Genomic DNA, 15,944 nt, shown 5'->3' with positions numbered 1-15,944 from the left:
AGCAGCTTTGAGTGAGAAAATGTAAAAATAGGTAGGTCAAAATACTTAATACTGAAAAAATATAATACATTTTTGTTGTAGGTCATGAAAAATGCAGGATTAGTGTTGAAGGACACGCGTGTTTCAATAGAACTCCAGTCATCATCAGGTTTCATTTTGAATTAGCGTAAACCGAAAGCAAACAAGTTATATTTGTCTTTTTAAAATAATTCACAAAACCTTTGCGGACAGAACAGCAAACCAAAACCAACAGAAAACAAGCATGTTGTAGACGAAATTCAACCTCATTTCCCTGATCTCATCTCATCCATCTACTCACACATTATCTCTGTATCAGCCCTGCATTTGCTCTCTCTCCCTCCCTCCTCTTTCATCTCCATTGCACTGTCTAGCCAAAACACTGCCTGTCTGCCTAGTGGCTTGATAATCCCCTAAGTTACCCTCTAAACGGCTGACTTGTCCAGCGCTGTCCCCTGAAAGACTTGGCATTATTGAATGAAATGTGCTAAACGCAGCCACAGGGGAAAATTCGCATCACTCTCAACCTTTGCCTCCTCCCAGCTCTAGTATTGTCTTTATAGAAGGATTGGAAGACTGATATTCTTTTAAATCTAGGTGTCAGCTGTGGGGCCAGTCGAGGATAGCCCAATGCAATACAGAGCTGTCACTTGTGATCAGCATGATAGAGGTGGTTCAGGGCTTTTTTTTTATTGTGGGAGCGCTCCTCCTTCAAATGCAGATTTACAAGTCATTTCCATTCACTGTGAGCTCAAAGTTTTGGGTGCGCTGAACTTCAGGGTAGAGCTCTTTCCAAATAGAGAACATGAGCAGAGGGGCATTTTCACTAGACATAATGATTTTTAGTGCATTAGAAGTTTTGTAAGTAAGAAAAAAACAACATCGCTTTTAATCTTTTAATAACCTGCCCTGCTCTTCCATAAAGTGTCTTTAAAAGCTTGTATGCAAATTTCTTTTGCAAAAAACAAGTGCTAATCACACTTTTGAAATGTTATTAATCACAATTAATTGCTCTCTGCGCTTATGTTAGTTAAAGTAACATCAATCTTTCTTATTTGAATTATTGTTTTTTGATTTCATAATTTCATGGATTCTCTCCCGCTTGTTCCCGTCAGGGGTCGCGGGTGACAGGAGCCTATCCCAGTGACTGTGGGCCTTAGACCAGGTCCACCCTGGACAGAAGCCAGCTCATCACAGGGTTAACACTGAGCTATGTGCTCACTGTTGATCTTCATTTACTTTAATTTAATGATTAATGTAAGATCCTGGGATGAGCCTGGCGTGTTCTGTTACAGTTTGGTCAAATATTTGGCCCATATTATTCATTTGTGTTCTCATACGTGACCTTGGACGTCTGACCCATTCATTGGGGGTAAAAATCCCCTCCACTTTCTAAAATGAGGGATCATATCCACGCCACAGCAGCTCGTCACTATGAAATCTGACCTTCACTTTGCTGCTCTGTTTCCCTGTCTTTGATCTATTTCCTGATGCTGCCATGAAACTCACTCTTTTAAGTGAATTCTTTGAGTTGTGGGCTTCAAGAGTCTCTGGATGTCCTCTGCGTTCCCTGCGCAGAGCGCGCCCGAGCAGAGCACATCCGAGCAGTGCACACCCGAGCAGTGCACACCCGAGCAGAGCACTCCCGAGCAGAGCACTCCCGAGCAGAGCACGCCCGAGCAGAGCACTCCCGAGCAGAGCACTTCCGAGCAGTGCATCCCCGAGCAGTGCACACCCGAGCAGAGCACTCCCGAGCAGCGCACACCCGAGCAGCGCACTCCCGAGCGGAGCACGCCCGAGCAGAGAACGCCGAGCAGTGCACTCCCGAGCAGAGCACGCCCGAGCGGAGCACGCCGAGCGGAGCATGCCTGAGCAGTGCACACCCGAGCAGTGCACACCCAAGCAGAGCACTCCCGAACAGGGCACGCCCGAGCAGAGCACTCCCAAGCAGTGCACGCCCGAGCAGAGCACTCCAGAGCAGTGCACGCCCGAGCAGAGCACGCCCGAGCAGAGCACGCCCGAGCAGAGCACGCCCGAGCAGAGCACGCCCGAGCAGAGCACGCCCGAGCAGAGCACGCCCGAGCAGGAGGAACAGTGTCCAAGACACCGCGCGCCAAAGACCTCAACAGCTTCAGGCCGGTGGCTCTCACGTCCCATCTGATGAAGACACTGGAGCGGCTGGTCCTGGACTACCTCCGCTCCACCGTGAGCCCAGCCATGGACCCGCTGCAGTTTGCATACCGGCCTGGCATCGGAGTAGAGGACGCAGTCATCTCCCTGCTGCACCGCTCTCTCTTTCACCTGGAAAAGCCTGGCAGCTCTGTGAGGATCCTGTTCTTCGATCTCTCCAGCGCCTTCAACACCATCCAGCCGCTGCTCCTGAGGGACAAGCTGGAGACGGCTGGTGTAAAGTACGACCTGGCAGAGATCCTGGACTACCTCACGGACCGACCCCAGTTTGTGAGAGCACGGGACTGTGTGTCTGACACTCGGACCTGCAGTGTGGGGGTGCCCCAGGGCACTGTCCTCGCGCCCTTTCTCTTCACCCTCTACACTGCAGACTTTAGACACGACATGGACAGCTGTGTCCTGCAGAAGTTCTCTGACGACTCTGCCATCATCGGACTCATCACGGACGAAGATGATGCGGAGTACAGGGGACTGGAGCAGGACTTTGTGGACTGGTGTCAGCGGAACCACCTCCTCATCAACGCGGGGAAGACCAAGGAGATGGTGGTGGACTTCCGCAGATGCCACCCCACTGCCCCCTCACCAGTGAACATCCAGGGACGGGACATTGAGAGAGTGGACTCATACAAGTACCTGGGTGTTCATCTGAACCACAAACTGGACAGGACTCATAACACAGACGCACTGTACAGGAAGAGCCAGAGTCGGCTCTACCTCCTGAGGAGACTCAGGTCTTTTGGAGTGACAGGGCCACTCCTGAAGACCTTCTACGACTCTGTGGTGGCATCAGCCCTCCTGTACGGTGTGGCCTGCTGGAGCAGCAGCATCACAGAGAGGGAGAGGAAGAAGCTGGACAAAGTCATCAAGAAGTCCAGCTTCGTCCTGGGCTGCGCTCTGGACTCGGTGCAGGAGGTGGGGGACAGGAGGGTCCTGGCTAGATTCACATCTATGCTGGACCATGAGTGCCACCCCCTGCAGGACACTCTGTCCGCTCTGGAGAGCAGCTTCAGTGAGTGATCCACCCTCGCTGTTTGAAGGAAAGGTTTCGCAGGTCTTTCCTTCCTGCTGCTGTCAGACTTTATAACAAACACTGTTAGTCCTGAACATGTGCAATACTGACCTAACCATGTGCAATACCTGTAAATAAGAGTGTTCTATTTTGTTTTCATTCGGTTTACTTACCTGCTAATAGTATTACCTATTCTTGTGCTAGCTATTTTTACTTTATTTTATTTGTATTTTATTCTATTATCATTATTTTATTATCTTATTTTTATCTTTATCTTTTTTATTTTTATTTATCTATTTTATTTTATTTCCCCCCCTCCATTCCCTATAAAGATAGGAGAGGAGTTTTTGTTAATAAGAGTTTTTAGTTTTTGTTCATAAGAGTTCTATTAAGAGTGTGTTTCTTATAATCTATACCTCCAGAGTCTCGCTCTAAAACCTACAAACCAAATTAGAAATCTGGGGGTAACAATGGACTCAGACTTGAACTTTAATTGCCACGTCAAATCAATAACATCAGCAGCTTTTTACCATCTAAAAAACATTGCCAAAATCAAAAATATAGTGTCTAAACAGACTTGGAGAGACTTATCCATGCGTTTGTCTCCAGTAGATTAGACTACTGTAACAGCCTGCTCACTGGCCTCTCCAAACGAGCTGTAAAACAGCTGCAGTACATCCAGAACGCTGCTGCTCGGGTCCTGACTAGAACCAGGAAATACCATCACATTAGTCCTGTTCTCAGGTCTCTGCACTGGCTCCCTGTGGCTCAGAGAATAGACTTTAAAGCAGCTCTGCTTGTGTACAAGTCTCTCCATGGCCTAGCACCAAAGTACATCTTGGATATGTTAGTGCCATATGAACCATCTCGGACTCTGAGGACCTCAGGGACCGGCCTCCTGCTGGTGCCCAGAGTCAGGACAAAACATGGGGAATCTGCGTTTCAGTTTTATGCAGCTAAAATCTGGAACAGTCTTCCTGAAGATGTGAGACAGACTTCTACTCTGACAATGTTCAAATCTAAGCTAAAAACAGTTTTGTTTAGCTGCGCATTTGACTGAAAGGATTTTTTCTTTGCATTCTTCTCTTTTGTTTGTGATTTTATTAGTTTTGACAATCAGTTGGATTGATAATTTTTAATTTTATTGTATTTCTGTTTCGTAATTTCTTTGTGATTTGAATGCATTTTTCCTGCTGTGAAGCACTTTGAATTGCCTTGTGTATGAAACGTGCTCTACAAATAAACTTGCCTTGCCTTGCCTATAACCTATAATCTGTCCTTTCCTCCTGTTCTACTGCGTTGTAACAACGAAATTTCCCCTTGTGTGGACATTAAGGGATTATCTTATCTTATCTTATCTTATTTTGACCTCTTGTCTAGAATGTTCTGCATGGTATATTATATCTCCATGGAGACAAGCCCAGTTACAGATCTGTGCAGAAGTGACCCTGCTCTCAGTAAGAATGCACAGTTTTCAGGGTAACTCTAACCCTGTAATTGAATAAATGCAAGGTAGATGCATACACATGGAACATTCCATGTGAAGCACAACATCTCCATAGAGACAAGCAGGTAGCTGACCCTCACCAGAAAGGTTGCATAGTACACTTTGCATATGAACAGGATTTGTCCTTTCCTATTCTGCTCAAAGCACGTCACTGTTCTGAGCTCGTAAACATCAGTGCTCGTCCTTGTCAGGTCTTTAAGATTTTTCATGTGCAAATGTAACCGTGTGATAACAGTCATGCTTCTTTCTCTCAGGTAAGTCTCCCTACGTCATCTAAAAAAATCAGTTTGGTCAAATCAGACTGCGTGATTAATCTGCCTCAGTCCGTGATTCATGCGCCAATTTTCTAAGATGAATCACTTGAGTTGTCGCGTTAATGTTGACAGCCCTACAAAAAATGTCATCTTGTTATCACTATGTTATAGTTGAGGGGATTTGCTTAAAAAGGGATGGAATAAAATGTGTATGGCATTTAAATAGATTCGGCTTTTGAAAACTCCGATTGACAGAGTAAAATTGTATGCCTAAATGGCATGGTGTGTACGGTGCCAATTTATGCAAAGTTTGACACTTTTTCAATTAAGGAGGAAAAAAAAGATGTTTTTATTTGTTATGCTATTTGCCGTTTGACATTTCCACACATTTTTTATGCTAAAAGTGGTATGCAAATGGTGAAGCAACACTTGCATAAGTCGTTAAGACATTAATTGCCAGGTGTACTTGCTAATTTAAATTTTTCCATTAACATTTTGGGTGGATTATCTATTCATGGTCTTTGTTTTATCTCCATAATTTGAGCCTATTCTAAAAAAAATAAAGGTCTTTTAAAACAATTTTCTCAATAACTGAGTAAAGATTAACCAATTTCGCTTGCATCATTTACAGCCAGTGGATGAGAGTGTGAAAGGTTGGAGTACTAATGACTGGGGTTTGTATGTTGCTTTACAAGCTCGTCGCACTCCTCAAAACAATATTAAGCCGATTGTAGTATTTTAGTATTTTTGGAGCTACAGATGTATCAATCACAACACGTTTATAACAATTATTCGTAAAAACTGCACTTTTACTCCTGCCCTATTCTGGCTAGTGGCTGCCTCTCTCTCTGTACCAGCAGCGTCTCCATCCATCATTAATCACTCATTCCAACACCACATTCACACAGCACTGTAAAAAAGTTAAAAGCAAACGCATCACGATGCCCTTTGAGTGTCTTTGACAGCTACAGTTCCTGCGATAGAGGATATTCTCTGTCATTTATCACCAGCTGTAAATGCATAAAAGCAACTGTTGGGAGAAATATTAATGGGGCGCTTTAAGGTTGTAAAACAAGACTCAATGAATCATCTTAGTGCGCATCCTAAAATAAGTATTGTGTTGTTGATCAAGGATAACTTGTTTTCTCTCATTTCTAATCGTTGATTCAGACCTTGAAATACTTTTACGCTTTAGCCTGTATGAATAATCATACTATCCACACAGAAATACAGCTACTGTATACTGAAAGTAATGATCATATTTAGGATTGTATGTGTATACAGCAGCTGCGAAGGGTATCGGACGCATTACAATTTATTTCAAAAATATTACTTACTTGGCTTTTGAAAGATTTTCAATGATTTTCTGACATTGGTACAGCAAGTAGTGAAATCTTAAAGTGACGGAACTGGATTGTACTTTTAAAGCAGAAAAACTGTGGGGGAAAGAATTTCACATTTCTCACCAATCAATCACTTTCCAGGTCGAAAATTAAACACCTACATTAAGTAACCTGTTATACAGAGGACTGAGGCGATATCCAAGTGCAATATCTAACCTAATAATTTTTTACATAAAAAAAAATCTGCAGTCACTAATAACTGGGGAAACAAGCCTGTGAATTAACTTCTTGATAGGAAGCTGCAGTAACTTTAAATTAAATAAATTATCTGTCAATTAATTCATTTAAACCATTTATGAAAAGATGAGTCTTTATCCAGTCATGAAACCACCTGCAAAGTCCAGGAAGAGCCTGGAGCACCTACCCACTGATCAAGAGTTTTAACAAGCTTCAACAAGCTGTTGTCAGTTTTCTCTGGGACAATTAGTTTAGCAAAAGCTAAATCTTGGGAGGGAGCAGACAAGACTGGGTCCGTCGTTAAAGATACAAAAGCTCCACACTTAAGGTGCAGGCGTTGACAAGAGAGTCGTCGTAAAAGATACATACACTCAGCACAGACGTGTGCAGAGGCAGATAGCGCGTTGACGTCTAGGGACGGTCAAACAATGGAAAGAATCAATCTGAAAGCAATCTGCCCATCCCGTAGACACATGTCACACTGGCAATGTCAAATAAATATGGAAAAGAGTGTCTGGAGTGTCTACCAGTATGGGCCAATAGATTTGGTTTTCCATCTGGCAGATCACTAAGCACGGACAACATTGTTAAATTGAATGAATAGAAATGAAGGTTTGGTGATTTCTGTCATGTCTATGTGATTTTAATGATTTAATTCCCCCCCCTGTTGTGTAAAACACATTGCCTTGTGTACGAATTGTACTCTACAAATAAACTTTCTTTGCCATAATCTTTATGGTTTCAATGTGCACAATGACAAGTTTATGTTGGCCAGATGAGATAATCTGGTTGTTTCCAGATAATAGGTCATGCTTATATGTTCAATCACTGTTCAATAATATCAGACTACACAACATTGTAATGGAATGGTCATCCATCCATCCATTCATCCATCGTCTTTAGCTCATCCGGGATCGGGTCGCAGGGGCAGCTGTCAAAGCAGTGACTCACAAACTTCCCTCACCCCAGAGATTTCCTCCAGCTCTTCCTCATGTATAACTGTGTTCCTCACCCTATCTCTAAGAGAACGCCCAGCCACCCTGTGGGGGGAATTCATTTTGACCGCTTGTATCCACGATCTTCCTTTTGGTCATTACCCAAAGCTTACGGCGATTGATGAACAAAGACTGAGCAGTAAATCCAGAGGTTTATATTTCGGCTCAACTCCCACTTCGCAACAGTCTGATACAGCGACTGCATCACTGCAGCCGCTGCACCGATCCGCCTGTCGATCTCACGCTCCACCCTTCCCTCACTCGTGAACCACACCCCGAGATACTTGAACTCCTCGTCTTGGGGCAAGGACTCCCCACCCACCTGGAGAGGGCAAAAGATCTTTTTCTGGTCGAGAACCATGGCCTCAAATTTGGAGGTGCTGATTTTCATCTCAGCCGCTTCACACTCGGCTGTAAACCGTCCCAGAGCATGTTGCAGGTTCTGATTTGATGGCGCCATCAGGACAAACTCATCTATGTTATTTCCTTGTACTCAATTATGCAGGTCACTGTAATAAGTGTAAAATAAAGTGTCAACTTTGATACCGGTAAATGTATGACCTACAAACTCTGCTACATGTTTAATTCTAGCGTTGATTTAAATGGCAATGCTATTGCTTTTCCCTGCTTGATTTCATATCTGCTGTTCTCCTCCTGCTGTTTTACCAGATTCATTATTGTCTCCCAGAAAAGCACCTACAATATAACTAGTAATTTCGCCCTGTAATATTAGCATGCTTATCCGCGGGGCTGCCAGCATGGGCTCTATTTCCAAACCAAGCTCATCAGTGCAAAATAATATTGTAGCAAATAAATAGTGTTGAGATTGTTGCATCTTGACGTCACCGTTTTCATTTTGAAATTTAATTATTTTAGTTCAGTCATGCATGAGTTCACAGATATTGCTGGTAATTGCTTATCTGTAATGTTTTAATTCCCATTCCAACTTGTTCAGGTGTCGCCTAAGCTTCATGTTTTCCTATACATTTTCCAGCACTTATGTTGAACAATTCATCCACTCAGCTCGCAAATGATCCAATTTGAAAATGTCGGATTTTCAAAGGCTGCTTCAAATTGTCTTGAGGAGCACTGATATGATAACAAATTGAGCAGATATACAAACTTGCACACAATTCTGTCAGGTGCACTGTGTATTTTGCTTTCTCGTTGAGGGTACGCTACCTGCTTGTCTCAATGGGATGTTTGCCTGGAATGTTCCACAGTACTCCATCAAACATGCAGGTATTTATTAATCACTGTTTTTATTGAGCAAAAACGCTTTGAAGAACATGCAGTCTGACTGTGAGTGGGGTCGCCTCTCTCCACAGATATGACCTGTAACATGGCCTGATGGCGGCACCTGCTTGTCTCCATGCAGAAGTGTAATGACACACTGCGGAACGTTCCATTGGAACAGCTCAATTGACACAAGCAGGTGGCGGATCCTTCACCAGAAAAGTTACACGGTGCGTTACAAAATACGGGGTAAATTTAGTTTAGCACCCTCGCATTTACTGTAAAAGCAGTGTTTTGTGACTAAATCAAACAGCTGCACGTCTTCTGCATCATATGAAAAACATACAAGCTACAAGCCTAGTAATGCATGCATGTGAATACCAACAATGGGCCGAAACAAGTCACCTAGTGGTTTGAAAATTAGGTAACGCAGCTTTGACGGTGTACTCCCTGGTGATGAGTGATGAACAACAGCAAAAGCCTCAAAATAACAAATATTCTATACATCACTCTTCTTCAAAGTTAGAAAATGAATGCCACTGTTTTCGAGCAAAGTGTGTTGGACATGTCCGCGCAATCCCTCATCCTGGCAAGTTAATTAGACTGCAACAACACTAGCTGTCATAAGTCATCTGGACTCTGAAAATAAAGAAATTAAAGAGTCCATCTGTTGAAAATGTAAATTGTTATCAGTACAGTTCAATTAACAAATTAAACGTTGCAAAATGTTACGCGTCCATACATATACTGGCTTGTCATATTCCGAGGGTCAAGCCGGTAAAGTAAGTAAGCAAATACATAGCATGCCTGACAGTATTGTACAATAAGCAGTATAATTTCTCTTTCAGCTGCTCCCCGAAGACATCCACATGAGCCGCACGAGTCAAACGTCCTCATTCACATTCTTTGTTCTCCTCCATTGGGCTTCAGCCTAAACCAGCGTTACTATGAATAGCACATTTGATGTTGTTATGAAGTACGTGAAGTATGAAAGCGACTTGCTTATGTGTGGATATGATGCATGTAAAGACCGTACACCTAGTATTGTTGTTATATTTTCCTTCATATCTTTAATCAAAAAGTGTTGTCCTACATAGCCAAGGTTAAACAATAAAACACTCCATAGGTATTTTTTGAAAATATAGTGCAGCAAAAGTTATAGTTGAAATCCTGCCTTGTTTTACAGTTGTCATTAACATCACAGGCAGTAGTTTATTTTGACTTTGCTTTCTGTAAGAAATGTGTGCGGCTAATTTATTCCCTAAAGTAAGACATGTGAGGGTATGTTCTTTAGAGAAGTATATGAAAATGTAGAAGAAACATTTGCAACAGTGATATAACCCAGATTTTGATGAGCAGGATAGTATAGAGTTTACATTCTAAAGTAAGTTTGTGGTTATATTTTCAAAAGAAATAGTCATCTAAAAAATGTTGAAACAGATCAGAAGGCGAGTGAACTGAGTGAATGTGAATTAATTGGTCGCGGGCATAATACGGGCACAAAATGTCACGTTTCTGTCAGACAGGCCCTGGACCGCTGTTGAATAATGCAGTGATTTGAATGTGCCTCTTGACCAGGTCATCGTTTTAAATGAGAATGTGTTTGCAATCGTCCTACCTGGATGAATAAAGGATAAATAAGGAAGTAATAATAATAACATCATCACGTTTTCATGCACAACAAACATCTAATTATTATCTGATTTCTTGAGTTGTTGGGAGTTGTATACGTCATGTAAATGGGACAATTTGAAGTGAGTAATTTGATTTCTTTCTGATCTTTCACACTTGTATGTTGATGAGGAAAATACTCAAAAACACAACTCCAAATGCCCCACTACTTTAAAATCCATTAACTGACATGCCAAGTTATACACAATGGCAACCTAACAGAGAGAGCTTCCCCATCAAAACTGGATGGGTTCACTTATCGAGGCAGCCTGACCAGCAAGGATGGTGGCACTGATAGTAGCTTTTCAAATGCTCACACTTAGTCAGAAGGTTAACGTGAAGATCAGGGAACACCAACATAAAGTCTGCTCTGCTGTGAAACCTGGCAATCAACTAAAACACCAATGCGCACGCTGCAGGTCTTTAGGTTCCTTAGATCATCCTTCGGATCAAGTGGCAGGATAGAAAAATGGCTGTGAGAATAAACAGCCATTGAAGAAGGAAGGAAATGGGGAATGAGGATGGCTGGGTCACACAATGCGGAAGCCCCCAGCCAGCATTGTCCACCAGGCAATAAAATGGATTCCACAGAAAGAAAGAAAATCAAAAATGCAGGAGACTCAGAATAACCATCGTGGAGGAGGCAAAAGCAGCTGGGTTCTCATGGGGCCAAATAGAAGCAACAGGACAGGAAAGTGGAGGAGCCTAATAAGGCCAAAGGAGTAAGTAAGTCATAATTATGCACATCAAGGGTATTGGATTGTCAAAAAAAAGAAAACAACAAGTAAATACAGCCAGTTCATGTTTTGGTCCAAAAAATAAAACATACAAAAATATTGGTTTGAAATGAATGTTCATATCTAATCACAGCAGTGCTTAAAGTCCCCCTTGTTCCCCGTTTACTATCGCCATCACAGACCCGCGATGTGCTTGCTCGCTCCACACTTGGTTTCAGTGGTCTGTAGGTCCACTAATCTTCTGACACAGCACTTCTCCATCCTGACTGCTGTGCCAATAAGGCCGTGTACTTACATAGATCACGATAAGGAGCTGGGATGCGCCCATGTGTCCAGTGTGTGTGTGTGTGTGTGTGTGTGTGTGTTGTGTGAGAGCTTTGTTTGTATGGGAAGAGCAACCTTTATTGACGCTGTGTGCTGTGAAAAGACCATAGACTATTGGGCAAAATCATTATGTTCCTTTAATTACTTTGTGGGACCATTGGACTGCTGCCTCTTAATTGGGAAGCTAAAGGATTAGGTCGATTTGTGATCCGTTTTTGTGTGAAAGCAAAGCAGTGGAAGTGGAAAGTGCTTGTTTTTACTTTGCACTAACACAAATGGGTCTGCCTTTTAGCAGTTTCGGATCATTCCTCTCTTTTTTTTGGGTTTTATTTATTCTTTACCCAATTGTGAATGAATGGGGTGTTTCAAATCTTCTACAAACATGATAGTACACAGTGCTTGTTTGGCGCAGCAGTGGCTCAGCTGGTAGAGCGTTCATGGAGTGACATTTGTTGGTTTGATTCTCACTCACACCGGCCCATCTGCTGTTGTGTCCTTGGACAAGACACTAAATCATTGCGCAATAACTACTAGGTTGAAGTTAAGATGCACTTTACTGTCATAAACTCACTGAAGATGGCAACTTTGATGAATAAATCAAAGAGAAAGATATCATTTACATTCTCAGATGTCTTAAATGCTTGTAAAGCCTCTACTCTGCTTGAAGACCAGAGTTATGTATGGTCAACATTACTGTATTACTGGATCAGAAATATGACTATTTCAAAACGAATGATAGCTTGTTTGAAAGTATTTGAGATGTGGACCTAAAGAAAGATGCTTCAGATTGTATGTTACCGACAAGGGAATCAGAAGACAAGCAGGCCACACTGCATAGAATGAATCTGGTGTGTGAGTGAATGAGTGGAGAAGGTTGAGCAGAGGAGCCGATGGCGCAGATTGGCAGCCGCACTTCAGTCAGTCTGCCCCAGGTGAGCTGTGGCTACCTTAGTATTGTAAAGCACTATGGGTGGCATAAATCAACCTTGAAGACGAATGATATCCAGAAAAGAAAACAGAGGTACTTTGGCCACATTGCACATGACAATGGCTTGCAAAGACTCCCTCCATAAGGCAGAATAGCTGCAAGAGGGACAGAGGGAGACTACGATTGTTGTGGACATACAACATCAGACAATGGACATGAATGAAATACGTCGGCGCAATCAGAAAAGATGTGAAAAGAAGTGAACTGGCAAGTTGCAAGTCGAACGATGCACAGGACGGTACACGATGATAATCATGAGGGAAATGTATTCTCTGCGTTGACCCATCTCCAGATCTTGAGCTATAGCTTTGATATCTGGGGGGTTTTGCCTTTAGTGCATGTTTTAATTTGATATACAAAACCAGAGCCTGAAGGAAACTGTACTACCAAAACAACTACTAGCTACTGCTACTAAATCAAAGACTACTTCAAAACTACTACATCTACATGCTATTATTTGTGAGAGTTGCATGTTATCTCCTTTTACATTTTCCACATTTCCCATTTGCTGAATTGTGTTGTAAAAGTGGAAAGCAGACTGAAGAATGAGCTGCAGATGAGAAAGCTTGTAAGCTCATGAACGCTGGCTCCAAGAATCCTGGCTTCTATTGAATTGTCTCTCATTACAATAGTCTTTCAGTAGATTATTGCTCTGTTACACAAGATTTTTAGATGGACCAATGGCCACTTTGCTGCCATTACAGACCATTGGGATCAACATGTTTTTGCAAGCTAATTCGTTCTAACCGCATTCTTAAAAGCAAACGTCATGATGTTGAAGATGAGTTCTGTTTTTTAGTGTTTATCTACAAAATAAAGCCGTACAGACTAGACTAGGGGTGAATGGAAAAAGACAAATCTATGGATAAAATAAAGGGGATACAAATATAACTGCTGCATTATACTAAATGCACAACTATATGCTATTCTATAACTGATGATCAATGTCAGTCAACCAAATAAAATTGAACATTTAACTCAATTCGTCAATAATAAATACATGCAAAAAATACATAAACATTGACAATTTGATCACAAAAAACTCTTTCTCAACTTTCTTATACGGATTCAATTAAAGTTCCTGCCATCAAAGCAAAATACGCCCTGTCTGGATAAGGCTAGAACAAGTGTCTCTAAAAAGCCACGATAACACCTGTATCTAGATGGGAGGTGGCCAAGGTTAATGCGGAGAGACAGGATCTGCTCTTACGGGCACTGGGATAATTGCGGCCTGACGTTGTGGTGATGAAGCAAGTTTTTATCACTCCAAACTCCTGAAATCCTTCTATATGCAGTCAAAGGAGCCCGAGCACTTATTTTTATGGAAATAAAATATGTTTCATGCAGCTACTTACGTCTTATATTTTCACAAGGTTAGGGTTTAACAGCCTCGTCAAGGGCGAGTCGAGGATATGTGCCACACAAAGTATCAGTGATTTGCTGTTTAATTTTTCACGATGCAATTTCAAAGATCCTTGCGCAGAAGTTGCAGCAGCGATTTGGCACCAGGAGATCTATATTGAGAAAATATCATCCACTTACTGACATTGACGGTGGGGCTGCTGATGAAATATTAATGAACCAACACTTCCCTCAAATGAAGAAAATAGCTGGGACATTAAACTCTAAAGGTTTGTTTGTGTATTCGACGATTACAAAGTCGATACAAAAGCCAAGATACAAAGTTTTGTCATTGAAAATTTTTGTACACTGAAATAACATAATGGGAGCATTAAAATGAAGTTAATGGATTTGTGTCACAAACAACAAATTTAGAATAACTGCTTTTTATCAAGTCCTTTTCCTTTCTAATAAAACAAAACAAAACGTTGTTCTGGACACATGAAAATGCTCAGTGCTATACATTTGATCTTTACATAAACAGTAATCAGTCAAAAGAAACCTTTGAAAGAATGAAAGTGCTAACAATACATGTACGGTATGTACTGTTCTTTTGTGAGATGCAAATTCTGCTAAAATGCAATAGAGTATAAACTCCTACTATAACACCTGCTATTTTGTGTTAAGAAAAAAGCAGATTTGTCTTTTAAGTCCTGTAATGAACATGAAAAGATGTTCGATGCATGCTCTGCAGCTGGCCAGCCACACTGTTTAATCCTGTGGAAATAAATTAAGTGTGAAGGCAGCCACAGTCGTTAGACTTCATTTAAGCCATTTAAGAGCAGTGTTTGACTCAGCGCTACCTGAGAAGTGTCATTTATTCCTGTTGGAAATGATGTGGGCCACAATAGGCCTATAAGCAATCCAATGACATGCAGAGCGGGCTAAAGGGATTAGTCGCCCACCAGCCTTCACCCCAGGCCAAGGCTCGCAGCCACTGCTGACACAGACCTGCAGCAGCCATTTGTGACATGTTCAAATGTCCTGCATTGTTTTAGGCTGTTTTATAGTTGCACCTATTTCCTTCAGAAGTTAAAAAAAAATCATGCTGAGTTGATTTATTTGCATGTACCTTTGTATTGGTTTTACATTGCCACAGTTTCCATTTTGCATTTTGCAGGCTTGGATCTAGCACAAAGAGTATTTACAGAGGGCTGAGACTACTAACTATTACTAATGGTATTAAATAGGAACGGTTTTCATTCAGTAGGAGGTTTGGCATGTTGTATTTGTTTTATAAGTTTCCAACCCTACAATCTGAGAATCTGCTGACAGCAGATTCTCCTAAAACTTTCCCTGTATATTCTTAACTTGACAGTGTGGACATTTCTGCTGTACAGTTATTTCTCTGTTAAAATACATCCAAAAACAGTTTCACAAGTTTGACAGAAGAACCACTATCTGCCATTTATTGAACTCCCCGCGAGTGCACAAACCTCTTTAGTGAGTTTATGTCAAAGTGTTAACATGACATTGATGTGTGGTACACTCTCACACTCTGCTCTGCCAGTTAATTAGAAAGCTTTGTTGTTTTTGTGTGTGGTGACATGCTTTTAGTGCTGATGCACTGCTCCAAGTCCCACTTCTCTTTGCAACAAAACTAGCTTTAATTTATTTGTTCAGTGTTATACATTGTGGCTTTATTCAGGCCTTTTAACAACCTTCTTTCTCACAAAAACAACACCTCCAGAGAGCAGAAATTGTTCAGTGTGAACAGCTTTTCCTGTTGTTTTACATATTGTTGAAATATCAGGCAAAAAGATTACCGGAGTATAAGTCGCACCAGCCAAAAAATGCATAATAGAGAAGAAAAAAACATGTTTAAGTCGCACTGGAGTATGAAATGCGGTTGCAAGTGTGAAAATAACAAATATTTTTCACATATAAGTCACTCCGGAGTATAAGTATATAATAATAAATATAAGTATAAGTCGCACCCCAGCCAAAACTATGAAAAAAGGTGCGACTTATTGTCCGGAAAATACGATACTTGTACCTTGCTGGTATTTTTATGTTTTAATTTATTTTCAACTT

This window comes from Eucyclogobius newberryi, unplaced genomic scaffold, assembly GCF_026437365.1.
Source record: "Eucyclogobius newberryi isolate DKJ021-1_F unplaced genomic scaffold, fEucNew1.0.hap1 SCAF_10, whole genome shotgun sequence".
Classification (NCBI taxonomy): Eukaryota; Metazoa; Chordata; class Actinopteri; order Gobiiformes; family Gobiidae; genus Eucyclogobius; species Eucyclogobius newberryi.
This window is presented reverse-complemented; position numbering follows the sequence as displayed.